This window comes from Xyrauchen texanus, chromosome 14 (genome assembly GCF_025860055.1).
Source record: "Xyrauchen texanus isolate HMW12.3.18 chromosome 14, RBS_HiC_50CHRs, whole genome shotgun sequence".
Classification (NCBI taxonomy): domain Eukaryota; kingdom Metazoa; phylum Chordata; class Actinopteri; order Cypriniformes; family Catostomidae; genus Xyrauchen; species Xyrauchen texanus.
In genome coordinates, this window is record NC_068289.1 from 43,039,412 (window position 1) to 43,061,779 (window position 22,368).

At 42.0% G+C, this 22,368-nt stretch overlaps 1 protein-coding gene across 6 annotated transcripts in view; it reads left to right on the plus strand.

Annotated features, from left to right (window-relative positions):
- The window catches only part of LOC127654637 (tensin-1-like), a 345,068-nt gene that overhangs the window by 156,670 nt on the left and 166,030 nt on the right, over positions 1 to 22,368 (plus strand). Inside the window, exon 1 of one of the 6 annotated variants that reach the window (XM_052141867.1) lies at positions 2,929 to 2,949. The exons of the other annotated variants lie outside the window; for them this stretch is intronic. The gene's annotated coding sequence lies outside the window, so the exon portion shown is untranslated. Of the gene's footprint in view, positions 1 to 2,928; positions 2,950 to 22,368 lie in introns of those variants that run through there. 6 annotated transcript variants of the gene reach the window in all.

Genomic DNA, 22,368 nt, shown 5'->3' on the forward strand with positions numbered 1-22,368 from the left:
CCTGCGTAACCTCCACTGCCACTAAAAACAAATGCTTAGACCATTTGCTTTGGCCAGACTTGGTGGCGATCTGGCTCTGGTCCCCTGGCTGATTGAATGATGGAAGAAAAACAGCACATGAACACAGATATGACATTGCTAACAGACATGAGCTGAAGTGCACTGTGCCTAAAATAGAAAAAGATATCAGAATTTGACGGTATGTGTGCCCCTTTGGGTAACGGTTTCAAGATTCTAATTCCAGAAAAGTACACTGCAAAACCTGCTGCTGAAAATGAAAACAGATGGTCAGTTGGCAGGTTCGGGCACTTTTCAGCTGGTCAAACTGGTAGACCAAATGGCAATAGTCAATCTCTTCTTCTCTCATTAACTAACACTATTCCTCATTTCTGTAAACAAGCCTGTTTATACAAGAGGTCAAAAATGAGTGCATACTCGGTTCATTGCACACAGACGTGGAGCGAGTTTAGGCACGTCTGTGAGACCGGACTTGATTTGAATTCCAAAGGCTGGAAAATGAAGTGACAATCTCTGGGTGATTGTAAATATAGGCAAGTAAGGTTAAGTGGGAGAGTAAATTATTCATTAGACACAAAGGCCAACTATTGTGAGACGCCAAGTGCTCTGCACGCATGTGTAGAGTGCCAGGGCACTGCTGAGATAGCCAGCGTGTTACAGTCAGATGGCAAATACTGCCAGAGGAAATGCCCAGATAATGTAACATTTTTTTAATATTTTCAATACAATTAGAATGTAATAAAAAAACTTTATATTTTTTAATGTTTAATTTTTCATATATTAAAGATGCATTGCAACAAATCAGGACAAATCTAGAACAGGATTCATTATTTTAACACTGAAATTTCATGAGACGCAACTGGCTGTCAAACACATATTAAGCAAAACAACACATAAGCTAGACATGCTGTATGTATTTTCTCAGGCACTTATTGAGTCTAAATAGGCGCACAACTTACATAATTTCAATATTACAATAGTCAAATACTGTTCATGTGTTGTACTTGCTATAGTTTACTTCTAGAGGGGGACTTCTCTGTTTAGACAAGGGAGAATTACCACATGCGTCATGAGTAACATTCATGCCAGCCTGCGGGCAGGAGGCAATGTGAGAAAATTGACTAACTTTGACCACCGTAATTTCCCACTCCTTTTCAGTTGTTTTTTTGGACACTGTAAAATACTGCAACAAATTGCTAGTCCTGGTATGACGTTTTGAAAACATTGTGTTGTCTTTTACAATGCTTAACCACATTTCCTCATTGCAATGTTCCTTTGTTTAAGGTGAGGTATATAAGGAATGACCTGCTGCTAACAAGAGACTATTAACCTCACCATGTTTATTTATGTTGCCATTTGAGGAGTGAAATTTTGCTCCTGAGTTGGTTGGACATGCTGGAGTCTTGCTAAGAGCCAAAAGTCTCCTACTGTATATTTGGTTGCACAGAAGCAGGGGTGTAAAGTACTTGAGGAAAATGTACTTCATTGCTATACTGAGAGAATTTACACTTTGCATGAGTACTATTGAAACAAATCAATAGTACTCTTGTATTCTTAGATAAATCTTATGTCACTTTGACAACCCATCCATCCATCCATTCCCCTTGTCCAATCATCCATCCATCCATCCCCCTGTCATCCATCCATCCATCCATAATTTGATTTTTAAATTTGTTAAATGTTTACAAAGTACATGTACTTTCACTGTAAAGGGATAATTCACCCAAAAATGGAACATTCTGTTTACTCACCTTTATGTTGTTTCAAAACTTACTTCTGTGGGGCACAAAAGTAGATATTGGACAGAATGTCGAAATTAAGAATTTCTTTAATATAATTTCTCATTACTTTTAAAACCTCTGTGAACATGTTTTACCATCATTGTCAGAGCTCAAAATAAAGACTTCTTTTCTTCTCTAGTTTCCAGCATGCTGATGCTACTAAGCTTTTCAAGAAATGAAGGTTTGACTGAGGACAAGCAGAGTAATTATGTGCATACAGAACAACGATGGGTCGTTTTCCAAAGCTGCACTCCATGCTAGCCAATAAGAAAATGGGTGACTCAGAACTGGGTTTGGTCGTTGGGGAGGTGGTCTGGTTGGGAGGGTGTTTTTTGCCTTTTTTGCCTCCAGTCCACCCTGTCCGCTGAACACTAGTGTCAAGTACACATTGTCCCAGACTGAGCAATGGAACTATTTCCAAATGGTTCTCACATATTGGCCGTTTAGTAATTCAGGCAGGTGCACTGCACGGTCATGTTATTGTTTTATTGTTTTGTGTCGCGTTTAAGATGATGTCACGGCAGTAGAGGCTGCGCATCTATGATGATAAGCATATAATCCCACCCACGTTGAAGCGGCACTAAACAGCAGTGGAAAAGGAAGCTCAGAAAAGTCAAGTGAGTAGAGTAGATCCGAGTCGAACCATAACGTGCAGTGGAAATGTGCCATTAGAAACCACACAGTGGACATTTCACCTGGGAAATGCCACAATACGTCATGTCATTTTGTAAAAACTTCACCACAGTCACAAAATTTTCGTGAGATTAGTGTGGTAAATGTAGTTTCAACAACACAATTCTGTGTACTACATTATTGTGTTATTGTATCGTTTTCTGCACCAACACATTTTTGAACCTTCTTAGCACCAATATTAACATCAATAAAAGCACAGGATTGGGTGTACAGCCCTGTTTGGGAATGTGCTAAGGAGGTTGAGAGCCTGACAGAGGTGTGGTTGACAGGAAGTGTGTTTTGTGCTGGGTTCTGGGCAGTAAGCTCTACTGTATACAGACTTTCCTCTTCATAAGGTTTTACAACAGTGTTGGAATGGTGGTTTAGTACCAAAATACACTGCCACACATTTGGAATTGTGAATAAGACTCTAGTCCTCCGGACAATCAGCATCATTCAGCACAATCTGCAGTATTTGGTAAGAGTTGCGCTGATGTACAACAGTGACTTTAGATGTTTGATACTTTGAATTGATTTACTTGCATTTTCTGGGGTTTGTGTTCATATTACTCGCATCAACGTTTTGCAGTTAGAGGGTATTCCTGTGGCATGCAATGTTGGTATCTTATAGCTCTGGGCAGTTTGACCAAATTCTTCCATCACTGTAACTGTATATGTTGCAATATAGTTAATTATTTTTTTTGGATGGATGGAGTCAATTACTGTACACATGAAAGGTACTGCATCTCATTATGTAAAACTTGCATTACAAATAACACATTTCATACAATGGATTGTTCTGACTCGAAAATCTGATTGGACAGGTTATGCTCAAATTCGTTGCAAAATGACCATAGACACACACCTGTGACCACACATTATGTAAATTCTGTATTAATGCAATAAGTTGCATCGTTGCTTGTCAAACCTAACCAACTAAACTCCGCCTTGTGTTGTGTCTAATAACATCAGTTAACAACAAACTCATGATCTTTCACAGTGTTTGAAAACTTGGAAATATCAGGGCATTTCTAAATTCTTTCATCAGGGAATTGTTTTATTATTTCCAGGCTTGAAGACATGGGAATTTGTATAGTTAATTACATTTTTCTAATTTTACTCTGCTCTAAAAATAGCTCAGCTAGCTGTTGCTAGTTTCCCGATGCTCTGTGTTTCTCGCTCACACAAAAATAACGTATATAAAGTATCAGTCCTTCTTCCATCTTTCTCCTATTGTCACACAGTATCTAATGTCATACATAATTTATTTAGTCTGTAACCCATTTTGACAATGGCTTTGTTGATTAACATAAGCCTGTGTATTTTGTAGTTGTGCTTTTATCCGTCTGCGCATACAAGTCTGTGGCCATGCAGTAAGCCGCGCCGTGTCATGCCTCATTGAGATACAGTCACTCAGCGAGCTGTACTTTAGAAGTGGCTCACTGTTCCCTGCCACTTGTCAGTTTATGAGGCTGGACGGAGCCTTCACTGCAGGACAGGCCACTGATTCTCAGGGAGCACAGTAGAGGGCTTTTGTCTCCTACCCAGCACTCCTGGCAGAGTCTTTCAGGATCATTTCATATCCAGTGGTCTGTCTCCTGTTCTAGGGACTAGCTTCAGAGAGGAATATTTTGTCATTAGGGATGATTTATGTCTGGCATGTAATAGAGAAGTTTTGGTTGCTGAAACATGGGTGAAGTGGTTGAATGGGCCTTTTGGGGTGTAGACGAGAGTTTGGGTTATGCAGGGGCGTATATGAACCACCTAAACTAAACAAACCAACTACCAACTTTCTGGGATATAATCATTATATTTGAACTCTTTAAGCTCTGATGGTGTTTTTAAAGATTTCCTGTTTCAGTGGCATATCTAAATTAAAGGCTTATAACAACAAGTCTTTCGTAAAAGTAAAAAGAAAACGTTTCAATTTTTTTTTAGATAGATTCTGAGCATCTCAGCTTAAGAAACTACTGAAAAAAACGATTGAGCCCAATTTGTTATTCTTGTATTTCTGATTTGACATTATATAGCTCTGGGAATGAAAATAGTGGCTCCGAAAAAACTGCAAACTACAAAAATAATTTATCATAGTGTACAAAATAGTCATATGTAACAGTCACCAATCACATGACTTTCTGCCCAAATATGGATGATTTTTGCATCGATCTAAACCCAATCCAATTGGTTTAGCATTCCATGACCCTACATCATTTCTGATGACATCATCTGATTCAGGTAAGCTAACGTGTTTTCAACCAGATTGCCAGATAGCCAGATGCTGTATGCACATTGTGCACATTGTGCTTCGTGTCAATTATCTAATTATCTATGCATCCGATTACCTTGTGTGTAGGCTCGTTTGTAAGATAATTGCCTCCTCTAAGTAAAGATATGTTATATATATTTAAAGTTCTGTTTATTTTTTGTGAAGTTATAAGCAATTAAGCAACACCTGTTCACATTTAACATAATTATCAAAAGACATATACTTGGCTATTACTCACGATACTTTTTATCTGTGAGTAAAATATATGGGCTGGTTATATTCTACTCTTTTAGAGCTTTACAACAACATAGGACATACAGTTATTTGATAAGTTTGTTGTTTTAACTGATTACAATAATACAGTATGTAGAGTGTAAATTTGTTATAAATTATCCAAACTGAACACTTCTGATTTGTATTTAAATTTCAAAGCACTTGTTCGGTTTTGGTCTTAATGCCCACATGTATTGTACATTTGTTTATTTTGCTGGACTATAGTGCAAAGGGAAAGTAGATTTGTACATATGCTGAAGAAAATTTGCATGTTGCTTTCCCATGCAATACTCATGGATACTGAAGTGTTGTGGGAGGTTGCCAGGGCGTTGCTATGTGATTTGTTGGTGGATGCTTACTGGCCCAAGTTCAAAGGCCCATTTCTGTGATACTCTGTTCCCTCATTCAATGTAAGTTGACATTCCTAAATCCTGGTTGCAGCAGTATTTTTAGACAAAATAAATTAATATAACAAAATCTGTACTGACTGATGTTTCTTGAAAGTTTTAAGCTTTTCAATTTAGTGCATTTAATACAGAGTCACACTTTTAAGAATGTTCATACGCCCATGGCAAGTAAGACTCACACTGCTCCCAGACAGAGAGGGTAGAAAGAGGGGATTGATATTTGCCACCCTGGCCATCCTGAGTCCCTCCTCTCTGGCCTGGCTCCCAGGCTTTGATTCCTGTCCTTGCTTTTCGGGTTTTGCACGTCCACAGCTCTGCGACACAGCTCCAGTATTCTCCTCCTGAAAACAATGGCTTCACACGGGTCCCTTCTATTAGGGTGTGCCTTTTGACGATAATTGAGCAGCTCTGATGTGCACATCCTGCAACTGTGCAACAAGCCTTTGTAACTCTAATTATGGAAGTAAACAGTTTTAAGTCAATGACAGATTGAAGCATTTGATGTTGATTTCAATACTGTTGAAGAGTGAGAATGGTCCCGAGGGAAGTAAACGCCCTCTGCTTTTAGGACACAAATAAGATTACATGCGATTTAGGGGCAGTTCCAAAGTCTAGTGTGCTGCCTTGATAAAAAATAAAAAAAATAATAACTTTAGAGAGCGAAATTGCACAATGTGAAAGAAAAAAGTTACAAGGCACAAACTGCGTTCTTCAAACATAATCGTCTCACATAGCTTTGGATGAAACAACAGGCATTTTGTCAACAAATACGAAAGGCTTCTGTTGTGTTCCGACTGGAATTTGGTGATATAACAAACATATATGATATATTTGCTATGGAACTCCTTTTAATATAAATTAAGCAACATTGTGAATATCACAATGTTTTTTAGCTGTGCCATTAGACTACTTTTACCATCCCTCCTTTATTAAGACTTGTGAGGTCGGGATAGTTCAACCAACATACTTGCCCTCATACATCCCAAAAAATGCCTGAACACAAATGAAGATTTTTAGAAGAGTATCTCAGCTTGGTAGGTCTACACAATGCAAGTGAAAGGCAAACAGAGCTTTGAAGCTCTAAAAAGCACATAAAGGCAGCATAAAAGTAATCCACAAAACTCAAATGAATAAATCTATATCTTCAGAAGCGATATGATAGGTGTGGGTGAGAAACTGATCAATATTTAAGTCCTTTTTTTTTTTACAATAAATTCTCCTCCCTGACCAGTAGTTGGTGATATGCTCAAAGACAACTGTGAATCACCAAAAACAAAAGAAGAAAATGTGAAGAAAAAGTGGAGATTTATAGTAAAAATGACTTCGATATTTATCTGTTCTCTTACGAGAGGTAAGCTAGCTTACGCTACGGGAAAGATTCATCTTTTCTGAGATATTGAAGCCAAAAAATTATCCTTAATTTTGTATCCATTGTCAACGCAGTGCAGCAGCTGCATACCTTGAGCGGGCTAGCTATTGGCTCATTGGTTGCTCTGCGGCAACTGCTGCAGCCTATAGACGAACTTGAGTGAACTCGCGTCCAATGACAGACGCCCGCGCCGTCACTGTATCAAAGCCTGCCAGAATGGGCGTGGCTAGAGTGCATATAAGCGTAAGTTCGTAGGCTGGAACCCTGATTTTCATCTATTCAGCAAAGCTCTTCGCATCTCTGAACTGCAGAAGCCGCGTCGCCGTTCGAGGGGCATCTAGCAAGCTTGGACAGCGCTCGAAGAAGCCGGCCGTCTTCGCCACCTTCAGCCATCCTGCGAGCTACGCCATCCGGCGACATATCCTTTTTAGAGCAAGCTAGTTCCTCAGCGAACTTCACAAAAAGAGCAACGAGCGTCTTTTTAAAGATGCCTCGCACGTGCCTCATGCCGCGCCCCTCTCAGCGCCGGAGACCGCCACCTCATCTGCGCTCTCTGCCTGGGACTGGAACATGCAGAGCTCGCCCTCGCTGACGGCGGATGCGATCTCTGCGAGGAGCTTCCGATGTCGACCCTGCAGGCTCGACTCGAAGCACTCAAAACCGAAGCCGCCGCGCCGCCTTTCGTTTCGCCGCGCAGAAGGAAGCGCCGCTCCCAAAGGCTGCCGGAACTGGTGTTAGAAGCGACTACCTCGCTGGAGCCTCTCCCTCGAGCCTCGCTTTCACCCTCCCCGCCCCCCCGGGACGCGCAGTTGCCGCCGAGCGGCCGCACTGTTGCCATCTCGGATGACGAGGCGGAGGATAAGGGCTGCTGTTCCATCATGGCTTCGGACAGCGAGGAGTGGTCAGGCTCCCAAGCCGCCTCCTCGGCCCAGGAATCCAGCAGGACCCACCCCGGAGTTGAGGAAGAACTAACGTGCCTCCTCACACAGGCTGTCGACCGCCTCGGGCTCGAGTGGTCACCGCCCTCTGAGCAGGCTCCCAACAGACTCGACGACTGCTTTCTTCAGAGCCGTCGCCGCACGGCGCCCGCGGCCCGGGCTGCTCCCTTCCTGCCGGAACTCCACGGCGAGCTCTCTAAATCGTGGAACGCGCCTCTCTCGGCCAGGAACCGTTGGTGGACGGCGCCACCGAGAGGGGCTACTCTTCCATCCCCCCGGTCGAGATGGCGGTCTAAGCCAGTGCTCCCGTCTAAGGCCTGCAGAACTACTTCCGCCTGTGTTGGCCGCGCCTATGCTGCCACCGGCCAAGCCGCATCTGCTCTGCATTCCATTGCCGTTTTACAGATCCTCCAAGCGGACCTTCTTCGAGAGTGGGATGAGAAAGGCAGGCACCCAGAGGCTGTTTCAGATCTAAGGAGCGCGATGGATCTTGCCCTTCGCACCACCAAAGCTGCAGCTCAAGCCCTAGGGAAGTGCATGGCCGCGCTGACTGTGACCGAGAGACACCTATGGCTAACGCTAGCGACATGGGAGAAGCTGAACGCTCCACGTTCCTCAACGCGCCGCTCTCTCCGTCCGGTCTCTTCGGTTCCGCGGTGAGTGGCATTGTTGACCGTTTCTCGGAACTCCAGAAAGCCACCCAAGCCATGAATCTCTTCCTGCCTCGTCGCGCTAGCTCCTCTGCAGGCCGCCCACGTGACCAGCCTCCTGCACGAGCCTCTTCACAGCGCCCAGCTCAGCAAAGCCAGACTTCTCAACGTCGACAGGGCGGCCGCCCTAGAACATGCTCAGACAGCCGCCGCAGACCGCCGCCCCCCCGCGGGCCTCGGACTAAGATTGCGCTGAAACCCGAGCAACCAAAGTCCTCCTAGATTTGTTGAGGAAACGACGGCTCAGTCCCGCCGCGGCCGGACCACCGTCAAAGTTTCGCCCCCTGTCAGTCCCCTTCTCTCAGGCTACTGCAGTGGTGGATTCAGCAGCCAACAAGCCGGTGATACTGCCCGCTTGCCTGCACTCAAATGCCGTTTTCACGGCGACCCAAAGAAATCTTGTAAAAAGCAAACATGCCTTATGTGTAGAAAATGTGCCCACAATAAAGTGTTCACCCCTACACACAAGCATTACACTTCCCGTGTCCCTATCAGAGCCCACTCACATAAAGCGGGCACAGCCAGCTCGAGTGTTAGAGTCAATAAACGCGCCCACGAATCCGTCGTGGCGCCCTTCTCTGCCCGCTCTGTCACACGGCCAGCAAACACCTCTCTGTATGTAAGTCCCATGCCCGTGACTATGCTCGCGCATCACTTCACAGATGTGACTCTTTCCCCATTCACCTCAATCGGGAAGTGCTCGCAAAAAGACCGTTCAAAATGCTTACAATCAGGAAACTCCTCGCGCATGTGCGCCAGGGGGACTGGTTTATTTCTCTCGATCTGAACGATGCCTACTTTCAGATTCAGATAAATCCCCGTCACAGGCCATTTTTGAGATTCGCCTTCGACGGCCAGGTTTATCAATACACCGTCCATCCGTTCGGCCTGTCTTTAGCACCCCGTACTTTCACGAAGTGCATGGATGCGGCGCTCGCACCCCTGTGGAGTCAGGGCTTGCGAATTCTGAACTATTTGGACGATTGGCTGATTTTGGCACAGTCACATACGGAGCTTCTGTCTCACAGGACAGTTCTCCTCAGTCATCTGAACAGTTTGGGTCTTGCAGTCAATTGGACCAAGAGCTCACTACAGCCCAGTCAGACAATTTCCTTCCTTGGAATAGAACTAGACTCCATGGCGATGATGGCTCGCTTATCTACACAGCGCGCGCCGTGTTCAGCGACTAGCCGCGTCCTTTCAGATGAACAGCCTCACGCCTCTGAAAAACTTTCAGAGAATGCTAGGTTACATGGCCTCAGCCGCAGCAGTACTTCAGCTGGGTTTACTGTGCATGTGCCCGCTTCAGCATTGGCTAAACACCCGCGCGTCTCGCCGGGCTTGGGCCACGGGCCGCCAGCCGATCAGAGTGACTCAGACCTGTATCTCAGCTCTGCAGCCCTGGGCAGTGGCCGAATGGTATCAGCGGGGAGTGACGATGGGAGCTGTATCTCGCCGAAAAGTAATCTCGACAGACGCGTCCAACACGGGTTGGGGCGCGGTCTGCGAGGGCTCTCCGGTTTTTGGCCTATGGTCAGTTCAGGAAAAGCTCCTTCACATAAATTGTCTGGAAATGATAGCGGTCGAGTACGCGCTCGTGCGCTTCCTCCCGGTCATTCAGGGTCACCACGTCCTGGTCCGTTCGGACAGCAGATCTGTGGTATCCTATCTAAACCGTCAGGGCGGTGTCAGATCCAGGAACCTCTTCCATCTGAAAAAACGCATACTGAGTTGGTCCCAGTGCCACCTGCGCTCGCTGAGGGCGACGCATGTGCCAGGCCACCTGAACGACGGCCCAGACAGACTGTCCAGAGACAATATTTCCCCAGGGGAATGGTCCCTGCACGCTCAAACAGTCCAGAAGTTATGGAGCATATTCGGCAGAGCAGAGCTAGACCTCTTTGCGTCAGAAGAGAACTCTCACTGCCCAGTATTTTTCTCGAAAAGCGAGGACGCAGCTGGCCCAGGACTGGCCCAACCGCCCGCTTTACGCCTTCCCTCCCGTCTCGCTATTGCCACAGGTAATGCAGAGGATCAGGGAAATGCGTCACTCGGTGCTCCTCATAGCCCCGCGCTGGGAGAATCAGACATGGTTCCCGGAGCTTACGCAGCTGTCACTGACAGCCCCGTGGCCCATTCCAGTGAGAGCAGATCTCCTCTCTCAAGCTCGCGGCACGATCTGGCATCCCCACCCAGAGCGCTGGGCGCTGCACGCGTGGGTGATCAACGACTACCCGTCGCTTTGCCAGAAGGAGTAATAAACACTATCATACACGCTAGAGCCCCTTCCATGAGAAGACTCTATGCGTCCAAATGGTCTGTGTTTTCAAAATGGTGCACCGACAGAGACCTGGACCCACGGACATGTGGGGTGTCGTCGCTGCTCGTGTTTTTACAAGAGCTGCTGGATAAGGGCAGATCCCCATCCACGCTCAAAGTGTACCTGCACGGCCAGTCACTGGGAAAAAACGAGCTGGTCATCCGCTTCCTCAGGGGAGCGCCCCCCATCGGTTCCTATCTGGGATCTTTCCGTAGTTCTCGAAGCTATGAAAGCCCCCCCTTTCGAACCGCTTCAATCCGTGGATTTGAAATACCTTTCACTCAAAACCGTTTTTCGAACTGCCCTGTCATCAGTTAAACGTGTGGGAGACCTTCACGCGCTGTCTGTCAGCGCTGCGTGTCTTGAGTTTGGACCAAGTGACTCCAAGGTCATTTTAAAGCCTAGACAAGCCAAGGTGATCGGTACTCCTTTCAGAGCACAAATCATTTCCCTATCGGCGCTGCCAGCATCCGATAGCGAACGCGACGCCAATCTCCTTTGCCCAGTCAGAGCACTGAGATTGTATACTGCGCGCTCCGCCTCTTTCAGACGCTCTGAGCAGCTTTTCGTTTCGTTCGGAGGGCGCACCAAAGGTTTCGCCGCCTCGAAACAGACACTGTCTAGATGGATAGTGGACGCTATTGCTGCCGCGTACGCGTCAAAAGACCTACCATGCCCGTTAGGCATTAGGGCTCACTCCACTAGAGGCATGGCCTCCTCGTGGGCATGGTCCAGCGGGATTTCCATTCACGACATATGTGTGGCAGCGGGCTGGGCTTCCCCTCCACCTTTGTCAGATTTTACAATCTGGAAGTGCCCGCCCTGCAGGCAAAACTACTAGCGGTTTAATACGCTACAGCTCCCCTGGTGAGCTGCACTGACGGGACACATTCCACATAGACCGGCACCGCCGCTCTGTCTTTCCCTTCCCACTATGTGCTTATGTATTACACACACACTGGCCCGCACTCTTGCCGGCCAAATATTATTCCCCCACTCACAAGGGCTCCCCCGGGTCCCCCCACCCCCGGGGCTCATGCAGTGGATGCTTGGTGCGCACGGCGTTGACAATGGGTTCCCGTAGCGTAAGCTAGCTTACGCAATACGAGAGAACCTCTCGTAAGAGAACGAATCGGTTACCTAACGTAACCTCGGTTCTCTCTAGATGAGGGAACAAGTATTGCATAGCCGGCCGTGCTCGCGCCACGAGTGATTTTCGCTTCATTCAATGAAAACCAGGGTTCCAGCCTACGAACTTACGCTTATATGCACTCTACAGTGACGGCGCGGGCGCCTGTCATTGGACGCGAGTTCACTCAAGTTCGTCTATAGGCTGCAGCAGTTGCCGCAGAGCAACCAATGAGCTCGCTAGCTAGCCCGCTCAAGGTATGCAGCTGCTGCACTGCGTTGACAATGGATACAAAATTAAGGATAATTTTTTGGCTTCAATATCTCAGAAAAGATTAATCTTTCCCGTAGCGTAAGCTAGCTTACGCAATACTCGTTCCCTCATCTAGAGAGAACCGAGGTTACGTTAGGTAACCGATTCGTTTTACATACACACCTGTCATACTGGTTTTGAAGATATATATTTAACTACAGGAGTCATATGGATTACTTTTATGCTGCCTTTGTGTGCTTTTGGAGCTTCAGAGTACTGGCCACCATTTATTTGCATTGCATGGACCTACAGAGCTGAAATATTCTAAAAATCTTTGTTTGTGTTCAGAAGAAGAAAGCAAGTCTGGGATGGCCTGAGGGTGATTAAAGGATGACATAATTTTCTTATTTGGGTGAACTATCCCTTTAAGGCTGACATGCCGAAGACAATATAATTGCTATGTTTATCTTTATTTATCTTTATTATATGTTTACCATCAGTTAAAATGGTCTGTTCGAGGGAATTGAGTCTTAACACTGATTCAGCGATATGTTTGCTCAGAAGTTCCAAGTGTGGCATTTTTCAACTTACACATTTTAAAATGATACTTAAAAACATAAATTTTCTGTTTATAACTACGCTTTGTAATTTTTATGTATATATATAAATAAAAGTTTTTTTTAATTTTTTATAAAAAACTGCATGGAAAATGTATAATTTTTAACCAGGTTATTATTGTATTTTATTCATGCACTAAACATTTTAAATCTAAAATTGTACAATTGAACTAAAAAATTTAAATATAATATTTTACAATGGCTACTCATTATTTTAAGCCATTTAGGAGTAAATACATAAATATAAAAAATAAATACATGCACATATCGAATATGTGTACAGCCCTATTTCTGATCTTTTGATTTCCCTGGAATAATAAAAGTGTAGTGGTCTAAACCACATAACTGGTAAACTGTTAATCAGAAGGTCGCTGGTTCGATCCCAACAGCCACCACCATTGTGTCCTTGAGCAAGGCACTTAACTCCAGGTTGCTCCGGGGGGATTGTCCCTGTAATAAGGGCTCTGTAAGTTGCTTTGGATAAAAGCGTCTGCCAGATGCATAAATGTAAATACCCCATGATCACCTAGTTGTGCACTAGAACCACACAGCTTTTACAGATGTTTTTAGGGTTATGCTTGACATTCAGCTCATTCCTGCTTTGGTTATGAGCAGTTTCTTCTTTCACGTAGAGTGTTCATTTACCTTAAGAGACACCATTTGTAATGTGAACATAAGTACCTGACTAAATGAAAGAAACACCAGAGCTTGCATTATAGTATCCGATGTTTGGCCGTGATGGACGTTTTTTCACATTTTCGGCACTGATTTGCAGAATTATTTAGAATGAATTTACAGGGATCCATGCTTTCTGTCATAATTTGTGTGTGCTATACAGGAACCTGAGACTTCATCCAAGGATTACAGCAGTACATGCACTTTGACCCCATCCTACCCTGCGCAGGAGACGATAATTTGTCTGGATAGTGAAAGTGAATCTTTACTGATTACACGAGGCTTTGTAATTCTGTTATTTGAGTATAATTGGATTCAGGTTGAGGTTTGGAAAGGAGGCTTAAGATGAGCCGAATTTATTGGCAAGATAATTTATGAGCTTCAGGTCTTCTCTAATGCTATCACTCTTACATCTAAAGTCCTCTCTCTCTCTTTCTCACTCTAAAAAAATCACAAGGAATCATTTTACACATAAACACCAGTCCATATGTTTACAAGTAGTGAAGTTCATCATTTAGAAAGTTTATTTTTAACATTCTCCATAATCGTTTCAGTCTGATCATAACAGTTTGGGCTGCACATTTCAGCGCAAATTGTTTTGTGGATGTGTCACAATGTTATGTAGCTTTGCAAAAAGGCTGTTGTTGAAGGATGCAACATGCAACTCGCCATAAGTGCAGCAAAGCACTGTATCTCATTTTGCATGGAAAGATAGCGTTTACTTAAAGGCACATTATTTATCTGGGCATTCCTTGTCAGACAGTTGAGTATTCTTCTTATTTTCATGATTTGTGCTGCAGACTTAGATACAGTTGGGAAAACAAACAGCTACACCCAAACTCTGTCATACAGAGAAATCAAGACAGTATGGAAGGCATGAAAATGGCATGCCAAATGAGGAACAGTATGAGCTATTAGTCTCAAGAGTAATAGTAGAGACACAAAAGGATACACATACTAAAAACAGTTTTATTAGAAACAGACTATATTATGGCATTAGTTCTGCCATGAGAGATATTAGTACAGTATTCATTATTAGTTGCTTTCTCCTATTGGGTGGAGTTCAGTTGGGTGTGTCATTGTTTTGCTCAAAAAGTATGCATACTATTATTGTACAAACCAGGACTAAGGGTTTTCTCCTTTCTGGATTTAACTTCTCCAAGAGATTTCAAGGTGCATCCACAAAAGCACAGTCCTTATGTCTTCTTATTTGTTGGGCTCCTACTAAGGACTCGACACACCTTAGCAACCATAAACCCAAATGCAAAATCTCTGTCTGTCTGTCTGTTCATCCGTTCATTGTAAGCACCTAGCAACAACATAGCTTAGCTACTGCCTAGCAACCTGTAAGAACACCTTAGCAACTACCTAGCAACCACCAAAACACTGTATCAGGTCTGCAGAAACTTCCTAGCCATGCCCAAAGAAACAACCAAAACACCTTAGCAACCACATGGAATCTGCCTAGAAAGCACCCGGAACTCCTTAGCAGTTGTCTAGCAACAGCCTAGCAACCGCTCAGAACATCTAGCACCCACCAAGAACCACATCTTTCCCTCTTAGCCCCTTTCCACCGAAATGATGGTGGTTCTTGAGCCAAGCCGAGCCGAGCCTGTGCTCAGCTGTCTGGAGCCTACCGTAAATCGGCCACACTTTTCCAGTGGGCTAGTTTGGCAGATAGTTATATTTGGATTTTTATCATTGCATATAATATTATGTTGAGGTCTTGATTGAGAATCCCTCCAGTTTGTGGGGTTTTTATTGTTGTTATAGGGTGATGAAGTACTCCTTTCTGCAGATAGTAGCTACTGTTGTTGTTTGGAAGCTACCTGGTGATGGAACATAATCACGCCCTCCGCCGCCTGGCATAATCGGTTCCTTTGTAGAGACCAGCAAGCTTTGGGGCCAGTGCAGAACCAGATTTTCCATCCTTTTTTGCGGTGGAAATGAGCGGAACAGTTCGAGAATTTGCTCTGGAACCCTCCCTCAAACTATGATGGTGGAAAAGGGCTATCTGTCTCTCAATCTGACTGTCAACTACTTATCTATTAAGAAACAATGCAGAACACTTTAGCAAATGCCTAGCAACTACCAGAACACCTACGCAATTGCATAGAAATCTGTCTGTCTGTTACGTTTATACATTCAGACAAGGTTTGGTCAAGCTAACATTCAAACTCTCCTTTTCTACTTATAGCACTTACTACGCCCATATGCTGCTGAAAAGACTGAGTTCTTGTTGTCAAGTGTGTTGTAATCACATCAGATCTGCATGCTCTCAGCCTCAGGATTGGTGCATGTGATGATGAAGACAAGGTCTCTGGATACAGTCTTTCACGCTATTGTTTTGATCAATCTAGCTCTTTTTTGAAGCTGAAGAGCAATTAAAGTGTGTGCGTGTAAGAAATAGTTCCCTGTATCATCAAAATGCACTTGAATTTACTACAGCTGGATAATCTAAGATCGTTTTACATGCAATGTTTATTTAAAAATATGATGTTTTTTGTACATGTATAAAAATGTGTTGCTAAGCTTAACTACAGTATTTATCATATTTGTGCAAGGGTTTAAAAGGTGGCTGTTTTATTATAGCCATGCATCAGGATTTTTCTATTATAGGGCCACAGGAACAAAAACCCTGAGGCTCTAGTTCAAAGCATTATCTCTTACTGTTATACTATTGCTGTATTTCGGTTTCCGCTGTTAGCATGGAGGTGTGTGTGTGTGTGTGTGTATGTGTGTTGGAAGCTGATATGTGGACATAGACTTCACTCTGCCAGGCTTGCCAAGTGTGTGAGTCTGCATATTTTGTGTTGTACTTTATGGTATGTGTGTACATTTGGTTGATTCGGGTGGTTTGAGGTTTCTGCGGTGAGCCGGGACTATGAGTAGGCTTCATGTGACCTCACTGAAATGGTCTTCTCGGATGAAACCGTCTGTTGTAAGAGTTGTACAAACATTTCTTTTTCATTTATGATGTCATTGTACTGCTGGTTTCACAGCGTCTACTAGCAATGCATTTATAAAACTTGACATTCGGTCATTATTTACTTAACCATATGTCGTTCTCTTTAAGACATAAGGGTAAGGGTGAGACTCTTTATGCAGATTTTTTGTTCATTTCAACAGTTCATAGTGACCATGTCTGTCAAGCTCCAAAAAGGACATCCATAAAAACCCATAAACGTTTAATTATTATGTACAACTTACACTATAATCCTATATATAAAGGAACTATATTGTACTATATTCCACTACGTTCATTTTCTGAAGCCATACAATAGCTTTTTGTGAGGAACAGACACACATTTAAGTTATTCACTGATAATCCTTTCCACTCAAAAGGAGAAGCGCTTTAGATCTCATTTGCTGTGTTATGATTGGTCACGTGACACACAAATCTGGCTCAATGTGTCTAAAAGTGCCATTATTGTTATTAGATTTAAGAGCTCTGATGGAGGAGAAGATTATAAGTAAATAAAAGATTTATTTACTATACTTTTCAATCTGATCCCCATGCAAAGCTATCATGTGGCTTCAGAAGACTAGGAATATAGTGCAGGAGTCATATGGTGCTTTTATGGTGCTTGTTTGTCCTTTTTGGAGCTTGACATTATACAGGGTGGCTCAAAATAAAAATGGGACCACTAATGATTTACTTATTTATGTGTAACAAGTTGTTCCTCATGAAGTAATTTTGTTGTTTTTTCGGGCGGCTGTGGATCAGGTGGTAGAGCGGGTTGGCCACCAATCGCAGGGTTGGCGGTTCAAGTCCTGGCCCACACGACTCCACATGCCAAAGTGTCCTTGGGCAAGACACTGAACCCCAAGTTGCTCCCAATGGCAGGCTAGCGCCTTGCATGGCAGCTCTGCTGTCATTGGTGTATGAGTGTGTGTGAGAATGAGTGAATGTGTCACAATGTAAAGCGCTTTGAATACCGTTGATGTTAAAAAGGCGCTATATAAGTGCAGAACATTTACATGCCTTTATGCATTTTTAAGATATGAGCAATCAAACATAATGGCCTTGTTTATTTGGGGCCCCCATGTAAATCACTATCCACTTGTATTGAAAGAAAAGAGCAGCTCTGACATTTTGCAACATCTCATTTTAAGTTTTTTGGTAGAAAGGAAATAATACAACTTTGGGGTGGGTTACACAATTTGTTTTTGTAAATAGGTATAGCTATATGCTTCATTAATAGCAGCATTTAATATCCTTTGCACAGGTTGACAGAGCATCAGCTCTGATCTTTAGCATATGCTACGATTGGAAGTGATGTTCTGTCATTACCACCCGCAGCTTAAAGAGAGCTTCAGGAATTCACACTTTGTTAAACGTGCCAGAGTGAATGTGCTCTCCATGTGTGGAGCACAGTATGACTATGAACGCTGTGGTGGGCTGCCAGCTTGCACACCTGCCTCTCTATGGGGTTTCTGATTGGTCCCTGCATGTTTCAGCAGGACATTCCTATCCGGAATCATGGGAATGTTCTCCTGTAGCGCCCTGGCTGGAGTATATAGAGGACAGTAGAAATGGTTTTGGTTTTGGACCCTCTCGATAACTCATACCATAATCGACTGAGAATTAAGATTTTCTTACATGTAGCTCCAGACATTAAACACCATCGTGAGTGTTACTTATGGCCATAACGATGCTTATTATAGGCAGCACCAAGAGTGTCATAAAAGATAATAAAATCCAGGACACAGGAAATATGTCAGACTCATAACATGCCAACATCTAATAGGGGAGCTTTGCAGACAGGCCTAAATACTTTGCTCATGAACAACAACAGCAACAACAGACACAACAAACACACAACCTTTTTAAGATCATTTGTTAGCTTTGATTGTTTTGCAACATTAGCTCAAGGGCTTGCTTGGGTTAGTGCTGTAGCATTTACATTTTGTGCCAATAAGTGCATTTACATGCACAGAAATACTCTGATAACTACCAAAAATCAGCTTACTTATAAAATCTGACAATGCAAGAAAACCACGTTTACATAAGATTTGAAGTCATCAGGTTATTCTATGCTTTTGACATCAAAAGGTAAACAGTCATGTGCACACAGCACTTGTGCACATTAGGCCTCATTCATGAAACATGAGCAGAACACATTTTTGTATAAATCATTCGTAAAGCCGCTCTAACAAATTCTCTGATTCATGACATTTTTCTTATGTTCAAAGCTTTAGTTGTTATGAACAAAATTTACACCTGCTCCTGACCATGTGTAAATCACGTGTAAGACATCCTAATGTTTTGTGTTCTTCTAGATAAACTGCCTTAACTACTTGAAATAAAATAAGTAAATAAGTCAAATTAAATATATATATATATATATATATATATATATATATATATATATATATATATATATATATATATATATATATATATATTATATATATATATAATTATTAAATGAGTGAAATTAACCTTAAGAAAAATAGCAAATTAGGGGAGAAAACATTTGAAACCATATACTTAATTTAAAGCGTTTCTTTGGTATTTGCATTTATTTCTTCAAAGTATAGTTTATTCACAATTCTGCATCATAATTTGAAAAGTTTGTGGAAAGACTTAACAAATGAAGAGTTTCTTCATTTGATATGAACTATATAATTTAGGTTTCAGTAATTTTGTATAGGCATTGGCATATCGCGATACTGATAATGGTCAATGTTAATGCTGTTAAAGCTATAAAAAAACATACACAATATAGCAGAAAAAATAGAAATAGCCCCATACTGTCGTAGCTTATAGTGTTTCTGTCAAAGACCTTCTTCAGGCATTCTATCAACTTATTTGAAGATTATTTCAGTTGGGGATATATCACTTTTACAGTCTTGATTTACTCGAAGTTTCTCCAATGATGCTGGTAATGCGCCCAACTGAACCAGAGAAGGTTAATGGTGGTGAAATCCTCCTGTCGGCATGAACAATTTTTACACTAAAGCTCCATGTCAAACCATTTTTATTTACCTCTTAGACTGTTAAATTCACAAACCAACCTCCGATGATATCAAAAGCATGTGATGCGTATTTTCTTATTAGAACGAATTTGCAAGTGTTTGCTAAATCAATATTTTATGATGTTACTGCACTTCATAAAAAAACAAAATGTATAAAAAATTACTGTATAGATGTTAAAAGCTTCATTTTCTCTTTTACTAGCGAGTCTATTGCCTTACTTATGGATGTGGATTATGATAATTTTGTATGAAGGTGCACGTGCTCTATTTATGTATGTCTGGAATTCACTAACATACACACGTTTTACTAACTTTAAATCTGGGGGGTACGAAGTGTTCGTGAATCCGGAGTAAAGTTTACGTGAAGCTCCATTTTATGTGTACATTACTCACATATTTACAAAAGTTTCATGAATCTGGTTAATGTGTGTTGGTTGGTTTATGCTTTGTTGACCATATAAAAAAAACAAAACATTTATGAGCATAAAAAAAAGCAGTTTAAGGTATTTACATGATGCATTGTCAGCACATTTAGAATAATCGGTGAGAAAGCGTGCAAACATGCTCAATGAGGATGTCAGCAAGTGACACAATTGGTTGTGTGGAAAGCTCTTATAGAAATTATGTTTGAGAATAGTTTTCTGCACACAGAACACTTGCATGCAATTTTTTGTGAATTGTTTGGGTTTGCTTGATGGGATAGTTGCACTCTTTGTGCTCCTCTTTCATCAGGCTTGTCATTAATGCTGGATTCTGCATCTCACACAATACCAACATCTGGTTAGCGCAACTGCAGGGACGTTCCGACCAGACATCTCACTTTGAACTTGAACGCTTCTGTATAATTATTTTGATACCTCCAAACATAACTACTCATGTTTTCCAATAGGAAAGGGGTGTTCTTTAAAAAAGACCTGCAATTGTTGCCTCTGTGGAAACCACCATAAGATATACCAATTTGATGGTACAACTGTACAATGTCACTCCCCGACAAATGATTGTCTGTATTCTTAGGTGCAACAGAGCTGTATTTGTTCAGAATTAACCAGGAAATCTGTATTCATTCAGTATTCAGTAATTATAAGTGTTCGGAAATGAATGCAAGTTCTCATTCAGAAAACAAAATAAACCAAGAACCATTACTGTTTTATGTGACTAATACTTTTTTCCTCTGCTGTAGCTCTTAAATTTCATTTGTGGTCACCAGGGTCTGAAATTAGCATATAGGCTAAAGGTGGCTGGAAAAGTGGAAAGGTGGCAATAAAAAAAAAGATTTCTTGCAGGCCATTTTTTACAAATTAAAAATTCCGTATGCATGTTTAAAGTGAGCTGCTTTTTAAAAGAATTGTACTATTTTATTATTTATGAAATATATAAATTCCTGAAAGTGCATTAGATTTTTTTTTTTATAACAACATAACCAAACATTAAGTACATATAACACAATGACAGTTCTTGTGTTATTTCGAGTGAGTCAATTAATTCAGTCAGATTTATCCAGTCAGCTCCGACTGATTCATGAGTCTGTTAATTCACTAACAAGAGCCGATTCATGAGAGTGATTCATTTGGGAATTGGACAACAGCTGTTGTCGGTAGTGCTGTAGTTGTTGATTCTCTAAGAAGAATCGTCTTAAAGAGTCGTTTGTTTGGGAGTCAATAGAGTCATGATCACTCAAAGGCAAAGCTCAAATCATGAGATTCATCCGCCGGAAGAGCAGTGCCAAAGCATGACTCACGTAAAGTGTTTTTCCGCAAACTGCATGCAATTTTAAGTTTCAACCACAGATGTCACTAGAGAGCACAAAGTTTCGAATGTGCAGGTTTAACACTAGCACAAATAACATTTCAGTCAGTTCCTCACACAAATATATTGTATGGCATCTGACTTAAAAGTAAGTGCAAATGATGTACAGTTTGGATCAATTTTATCATACTTTTATGATGTTTTTTTTTTCTTTTGGTGCTTGGCAGAAATAATCCCCACCTGCTTCTACTGATTGGAAAACAAAAGCTTGAATAGATTTAATTTTGTTTGTCACAGAAGGGAAATAATATAGGGTGATATCAACATAAGGTTGAAGATTAGTAGTAAAAAAATAAGGGAACAAATGTGAAATTCCTAATGATTCCTGTATGTAATGGGAATAATTATAGTTATCATGGATGTTGTTTTGCTGTGATATCTTTACTCCCCCTGGTGTTTGAGGTTGGGGAGGAGAGTGGTGTAGTGTAACCTGAACACACCTCTGAACACACCGAAATCAACAGAGAGCACATTGTGCTGTACTTCAAACTCAAAGTCTTCATAAAGACAACTTCACTCTAGTCCTGACTTCAGAGAGAGAGAGAGAGAGAGAGAGAGAGAGAGAGAGAGAGAGAGAGAGAGAGAGAGAGAGAGAGAAAGAGAGAGAGAGTAGATATTCAAATATTATTAATTGTTTTTTTTTGTGCTATTGACAAAAGATGTTATCTGCTGTTGTCATCATAACTTAGATACAATAAACCATTGATAAACCAGTTTTTTAGCTTTGGTGCTCAGCTGCTTTTTACATTATTATAATAGATAAAAAGAGCCCTTTAACAACCACCTATTAACCACCCATAACCCAAAGTACCTTCAGATTTTGTCAAGCCAACATTTATAGTTTGTCTGGATGAACTTTCCTTTTCTAGTTCACAAATAAGTTTGAATCCCGAGGGCAGAAGATAACGGTGCTAAACCTATCAATCACCTCTCGGCAATTGCTTTGGTTCTGACTGCTCTCAAACAGCCCTGAAGCAAGCATTAAATTGCATGAAAAATTGCATGTTTTCCTCAAATGTGAATCCAATTGACAAGCCAGTACTGTATCAAAATTTCTCAATCATTCTGTTTAGGGGTTTGTTCTAATCTACTGAACTGAGTGTACACTGTAAAAAAAAACAAAAAAAATCCTGTTAAATTTACAGTAAAAAAC